This window comes from Hyla sarda, chromosome 3 (assembly GCF_029499605.1).
Source record: "Hyla sarda isolate aHylSar1 chromosome 3, aHylSar1.hap1, whole genome shotgun sequence".
Classification (NCBI taxonomy): Eukaryota; Metazoa; Chordata; class Amphibia; order Anura; family Hylidae; genus Hyla; species Hyla sarda.
This window is the reverse complement of record NC_079191.1, coordinates 241066336-241074010: the sequence shown is the minus strand read 5'-3', so window position 1 is coordinate 241074010 and position 7675 is coordinate 241066336.

The window sequence follows — 7675 nt, the reverse complement described above, 5'->3', positions numbered from 1 at the left end:
TAAACCAATATTCAAATTATATTTTGGGTCAAATTAAAGTTAAACAGATTTGTAAATTACTTCGATTTAAAAGTCTTATTCCTTCCAGTACTTAGCTGCTGTATGCTCCAGAGGAAGTTCACATTTTTTTTAATTTCCTTTGTCTGACCACAGTGCTCTCTGCAGACACCTCTGTCCATTACAGGAACTGTCCAGAATAGGAGAAAATCCCCATAGCAAACCTCTCCTACTCTGGACAGTTCCTAAAATGGACAGAGGTGTCAGAGAGCACTGTGGTCAGACTGAAAGAAAATTCAAAAAGAAAATAGAAGTACATTTACAAATCTGTTTAACTTTCTGGCACCAACTGATTTAAAAAAAAAAAAAAAAAAAAAAAGTTTTCCAGTGGAGTACCCCTTTAAGCCTTATCCTGCTGCTGTCCACTGCTCCAAATCCACCATTGTTATTTAGATCCACTACCCTCCAGCCTCCTGGGGCCAGTGTAATGGGGCACTAAGGGCTTATTCTAACAGTAAATTAAAGTTGTAAATTGTACCTCAAGGATAGGGTCACAAAGTGTATCCACCCCATATATCACGCTGCAGGAAATCTGCTGCAGATTCTGCTATGAGCAGACACACAGGACTACCCTGTGCAGCCTTCTGTCTCTGGTATGGTGACACCAGCATATTTCCTAAAGCCGATGCCAGAAATGATCACATCATCCATAGTTGACATACATAAATCATGTACACTTTACAGCTTATATGGCTTCAGCATTAAGTCCTATTTGTGATTAGTTTAAACAGCTACCAACAGCTCACACAGTAAAATCATGCAGCAGCCGCAGTGAGAGAAGCTGGCCTAAAGGTGGTGCTATTTTCATTTTAAAAGCTTCAAGGGAAGCATATATTACATGACAGGTCTAGCCTAATGTTTAACGGTCACTCACTTTTAATACAACATAGACTCAGTAACATGAGCATATTAGGTGCAATTTACTTCCAAAAAATCTAGCTAAATATTTAATCAAAAATGGTCTCCCTCTCACTGAATTTGCTGTTCACTACCTGTTCGGCTCCGTTAGTCTCCAAGATGGACTGCTGGAAACGGAACTATCTTCACAATTTTACTGCAGTGTATACCATGAGAGCCTGCTTCTGCTTTTGACCATTTTATTGCCATTCTTCTGACTCCATAGGATTGCTGCACTAAAGTAAATGTACCTGATTCTACCTTTTCTGAACCTAAAGAGGACCTGTGGTCACTCTGAATAAAATGAGTTGCAGTAACCAATAGATAGCTTGGGGGGTGTTTACAGCATGATTATCTCCCTCCCTGTTGCTGACTTAGGCTGGTTCACATAACGTTTTCAGCAATACAGGACCGTAAACGGCTGGGGGGGGAGCAAAACCCAGGAGCTCCTGTATCCGGCCCGTATGTAATTAATTTCAAAGAGCCGACCGGAGTGAAAAGCTCACTTTGGTCAGCTAATTTTTGCCCCTTATGCGGTTTTCCCACCGGACCTAAAACCGTAGTGTACTACGGTTTTAGATGCGGTGGGAAAACCGCATACAGGGCAAAAATGAGACGACCAGTAGTGCTGGGCGGTATACCGGTTCATACCCAATACCGTTTTTTTTTTTTCTGTACTATATGAATTTTTCCGTTCATCAGATCATCATGCTGTAAACTTATGTGATCAGACCCCTCCCAACTAATTTTTTCAGAGTGATCACAGGTCCTCTTCAAGCATCCACAAGCTACCAGAGTTTGAACTAGCTGACGTTTGTCTTGGTAATAAGATGTATTACAATCTGTGTACGAAATTGATCTTGCTGGCTTCTCAACACTTAAAAGGCTTGTTCCTTTAGCATCACTGCAGAATTATTTTGGTAAAGTCATTACCACTATAATGTGGCTATAAAATGCAGAGCAGATACTGTACAGTAGGTGTTGCTAGAACATGTAGCAGAAGGATACTGGGGTAAAGCATACATTTTAGTGGATCTGTTTGCATTTGTGGCATTTGCTTCTAGGATGATGAATGCTAGTCTGCTCTGTTAACCCATTCAGCATATACAGGTTCGTCTAAAAAAAAATAGCATATTGTGCTAAAGTTCATTATTTTCCATAATGTAATGATAAAAATTAAACTTTCATATATTTTAGATTCATTGCACACCAACTGAAATATTTCAGGTCTTTTATTGTTTTAATACTGATGATTTTGGCATACAGCTCATGAAAACCCAAAATTCCTAGCTCAAAAAATTTGCATATTTCATTAGACCAAAAAAAGAAAAGGGTTTTTAAAACAAAAAAGTCAACCTTCAAATAATTATGTTCAGTTATGCACTCAATACTTGGTCGGGAATCCTTTTGCAGAAATGACTGCTTCAATGCGGCGTGGCATGGAGGCAATCAGCCTGTGGCACTGCTGAGGTGTTATGGAGGCCCAGGATGCTTCGATAGCGGCCTTAAGCTCATCCAGAGTGTTGGGTCTTGCGTCTCTCAACTTTCTCTTCACAATATCCCACAGATTCTCTATGGGGTTCAGGTCAGGAGAGTTGGCAGGCCAATTGAGCACAGTAATACCATGGTCAGTAAACCATTTACCAGTGGTTTTGGCACTGTGAGCAGGTGCCAGGTCGTGCTGAAAAATGAAATCTTCATCTCCATAAAGCTTTTCAGCAGATGGAAGCATGAAGTGCTCCATAATCTCCTGATAGCTAGCTGCATTGACCCTGCCCTTGATAAAACACAGTGGACCAACACCAGCAGCTGACATGGCATGTTCAAAAGTGGCAGCTGACATGTTTCTGGTTCAAAAGTGGCTTAACCTGGGGAATGCGGCACCTGTAGCCCATTTCCTGCACACGCCTGTGCACGGTGGCTCTGGATGTTTCCACTCCAGACTCAGTCATTGCTTCCACAGGTCCCCCAAGGTCTGGAATCGGTCCTTCTCCACAATCTTCCTCAGGGTCCGGTCACCTCTTCGCGTTTTCTGCCACATTTTTTCCTTCCCACAGACTTCCCATTGAGGTGCCTTGATAAAGCACTCTGGGAACAGCCTATTTGTTCAGAAATTTCTTTCTGTGTCTTACCCTCTTGCTTGAGGGTGTCAACGATGGCCTTCTGGACAGCAGTCAGGTCGGCAGTCTTACCCATGATTGTGGTTTTGAGTAATGAACCAGGCTGGGAGTTTTTAAAAGCCTCAGGAATCTTTTACAGGTGTTTAGAGTTAATTAGTTGATTCAGATGATTAGGTTAATAACTCGTTTAGAGAACCTTTTCATGATATGCTAATTTTTTGAGATAGGAATTTGGGGTTTTAATGAGCTGTATGCCAAAATCATCAGTATTAAAACAATAAAAGACCTGAAATACTTCAGTTGGTGTGCAATGAATCTAAAATATATGAAAGTTTAATTTTTATCATTACATTATGGAAAATAATGAACTTTAGCACAATATGCTAATTTTTTGAGAAGAACCTGTACAGAGGGACAGGCATTCAGATCATGGATGGCAGCCTACTGATCCATAGTACTTTGTGTATAGGCAGACTAGCAAATAAGGGACCCGTTCCCTGCAATGGAGGGGAAAAAAGCAAATTGCCGAGTTGCAGACAAAGGGGAAGAAGTACATGAAATACAAATGATGCATCTGCATACAACAGTTAACCAGCATCTAATCCTTAGACAATGAAGCTCAGCACTTAAAATCTTTCATTAAAACTCAGTTAACCTTTATGCATGTTAATTTTTTAACAATTAATTTGTGTAATAAGTTAAGTGTCTTAACTACAAAAAAAGCAAAAAAAAAAAAGCAAAGTTTAATTGATTGATATTTCCCAATACATATACCTCCACGAGACAGATCGATACAAGTGCTTTCATATCCTTTCATCCAAGGATGTGTAAGTCTAACATAAATTATAATTAGTAGATGTAATGTGCATCCACTATTCCAAAGTGCCTCATCTAAAAACAAATTATAATAATTCTAAATAAACCCATGCAATTATCTATTAACAGAAACCCCAAAAATGCCCAGTTACAAGTTCTTTGGAGAAATACGCAAATTTAAAATAATGAGAAAAAAAATGCCCATGCCAAGTCATCTATGCATTGACCATGTAAGAGGCTTAAAGTGGTTCTCTCTTGTGTTTGTTATTTTTGGATATTATGTTTGTGTGTAAGTATGTGTTGTTTTTATGTGTGTTGTGATTATGTATATATGTATTTTCTTACCTTTGTGAAGATCCTGAAGCTGGTACCTTTATCTTCTCGTTGCTTGCTGTGTACCTCGGGGCTTGGGAGTTTCGCCGCCATCTTGTGTTCGGTAGGTGGGCTGTCGGGGTGGGTTCTTGCGTCCGTCCTTCCTCTTTTTTCTTTGCTTTCCGCCTCCTTCTTCCGAAGCTTGCGACGTCCGACTTGCTGTTAGTCTTCCTGGTTCTTCTGCTTCTTGATTGGTAGGTCCTCGACGAATCTTCAGCCTCTTCCGGCGCCTGACCAGATAGTTTGTCTTTATTATGTTCAATAAAGTTTGTTGGTCTAATTGACAAACTATCTGCGCATGCGCGAAGTTACGCTCTTAGCATAGGCCTTACGTACGCTACGCTCTCAGCGTACCACTTTCGTAAGGTCTCCTTACGTGCGCTACGCTAAGAGCGTCGAACTTGCGTAAGTTCGCGCCTGCGTAGTATTACATAGTTTTTCACCATTGGGTGAAAAACTATCTGCGCGAGTCTACGCTATCAGCGTAGCACTTGCGTACTCTCGCGCATGCGCAGATAGTTTTGGCCGAAAGGTCACAATTTAAAACTACTGCGCATGCGCGACCATACAAAAGTGGTACGCTAAGAGCGTAGCGTACGTAAGGCCTATGCTAAGAGCGTAACTTCACGCATGCGCAGATAGTTTGTCAATTAGACCAACAAACTTTATTGAACAGAAAAAAAGACAAACTATCTGCGCAGGCGCCGGAAGAGGCCGAAGATTCGTCGAGGACCTACCAATCAAGAAGCAGAAGAACCAGGAAGACGAACAGCAAGTCGGACGTCACAAGCTTCGGAAGGAGGAGGCTGAAAGCAAAGAAAAAAGAGGAAGGACCCACCCTGACAGCCCACCTACCGAACACAAGATGGCGGCGAAACTCCCAAGACCCGAGGTACACAGCAAGCAACGAGAAGATAAAGGTACCAGCTTCCGGATCTTCACAAAGGTAAGAAAATACATATATACATAATCACAACACACACAAAAAAAAAAACACTTACACACACATAACACACAAACATAATATCCAAAAATAACAAACACAAGGGAGGACCCCTTTAACCCACATAAAATGTTATCGTCACTTTAAGACCATTTCTCACCAAGTGCTTAAACTGCTCGCTTCCCATGCAGAGGCAGAATTAAAACAACTTCAAAAAAACAATGCAAAACAACAATACAATAGGCCCTAAAAGAAATACAAAAAAATCAGCACTATATAAAAATGCATGTGCAAGAAAGTTATAGGGGTTCCACCTGCCAGAAGAGAAAGTTTTCATACTTTTTGAAGTCCATACTCAAAAATGGGTCATATTTTACCATTGGTTTACATTGGTCAAGTCAAAAACGTGGTTACTACAAAAGAGATAGAAAGCACTCCACTGTGTAGAGATTACAACACAACAAGGTAAACAGAGGGTAATTCGTCATAAGCTGTGCAAAGGGAAGGTTGACCAGTTGCCATAGCAACCAGATTACTTTTATTATAAAATAGGCCTCTGAAAAATAAAAGTAGCGATCTGACTGGTTGCTATGGGCTACTGGTCAACCTTTCCTCTACACAGGTTTTGAAAAAAATCCCTCCGCGTGTAGCTATGCGCTTACCAGACGTCGCTGCACAGTCCAGACACAACACTGGGAATAGCGTTCTTAATAAAATGGTGTCTAACTGCATCCATTCCTGCCCAGGATAAAACAAGTGAACAAATTAATTCCTCAGGAGTATGACAGGTTTGCACATGGCACTGTATGGACCTTCAAACAGTGAATAACGAAGCAGGCTTAGGTTTATTTCCCCATCGTGCAATGCGTTTCAAAGTATTAGATAACATAATAGATATTAGATAGTATAATATTGTGAAACACATTGCATCAGGGGTCAAATCCTGGAAAAAAAAAAAAGTGTAGGAACTAGGGGTCGACCAATTATCGGTTTGGCTGATATTATGGGCCGATATTCACGATTTTGGACATTATCGGTATCGGCAATTACCTTGCCGATAATGCCCTGCCCCTCGGCCAGAGACCACCGCCGCTGCCCCATTGCCTCCCCCATCCCCGGTTTTAATTACCTGTTCCCGGGCCCGCGCTACTTCTGGCTCCTGCGGCGTCCTGCGCTATTGCAGTGCGCTGCGCAGCCCAATGAGGAGTGACATCCTCAACACGACGTCACCGTCAGTGCGTACAGTGACAGCTCCGGACGCCGCCAGTGCCAGACCAGAAGTAGCGCGGACCCCGGGCCCAGGTAATTATAAAACCGGGATGGGGGAGGCAATGGGGCAGCGGCGCTGGTGGTTGGACTAGGGAGGACCCCAGGACAGGCAGGGGGAGAGAAGCAGGCACCGGTGGTGGTCTCTGGCCCCGCAAAAGCCACTTCAGTTCATTGATTTAAAGCCCTAAAAGGAAAAAAAAAAAAAAAAAAAAACACGATATCGGTCGGTTGATCCCTAGTAGGAACTCACCCAAGATTTTCACTCCAGTACTAGTCCTGCAGGACTCCTGCTAATGGGATCAGTGTTAATGCTGTGGAAAAAAAAAGGTGCAGGATCACCGTTCCCATGCGTTCCTGCAGGACTTGAGCCCTGCATTGCACGATGAAAAATAAACATCAGCTTGCTTGATTATGCACTGCGTGAAGGTCCATTCATTGCCATGTGCAAGCCTGTCATACTCCAAAAGGAACTTCTTTGTCCAAGCCACAGGTTGGACATCCTCCACTCATTACTAAACATATTCTTTGAACCACCTTGACTTAAAAAGGGGTTACCCGGAAAAGAAGAGAGTACATTTTTTTTCCAAAAAGAGACAGCACAATAGCTTTCCTCAGGTTGTATGTGGTGTTGTAGATCAGCTTAATTGAATTGAGCAAAGTTGTAATATCACATAAGGACGGGCGTAGTGCTGCCCATCTCCTTTTATTCACTAGAGAGGGTAAGCATAACCCTGGGAACTTGCTATACTGGGGAACACCCCAGTAGGTCCACGTTAAACAAGACCCTAGGTACTCAATTCCAACACTGTTTTTATTTTGTTGCTTTTTCCATTGCTTTCTGAGATATTAGGATTTTACAATTTGATCGACTATATGTTCCCTAAATTGTCAGATGGGCAGGAATTTTTTTTTCAAAAAGGCATGTGGGCGATTGAATCTGTGTCAGAACATGAGGCTGACTGAAAGTTATATAGTCTAAAGGGGGTGTGAATATGTGGCTTAAGAGGTAAATCCACCTTACACACCCAAGACTAGCATGTGCACTATATAAAAATAAGGTCCTGTCCTACAGACAGCCAACCCAAAAGTAAAATGTTTATATCTCGTAAATAGAGGGGCTTAGGAACCAAATAAACACAGAGCTGGAATAAAAGCATCAGAGGCTACAAAATGAAAAAATTAAATAAGTTCCTTTTTGAAG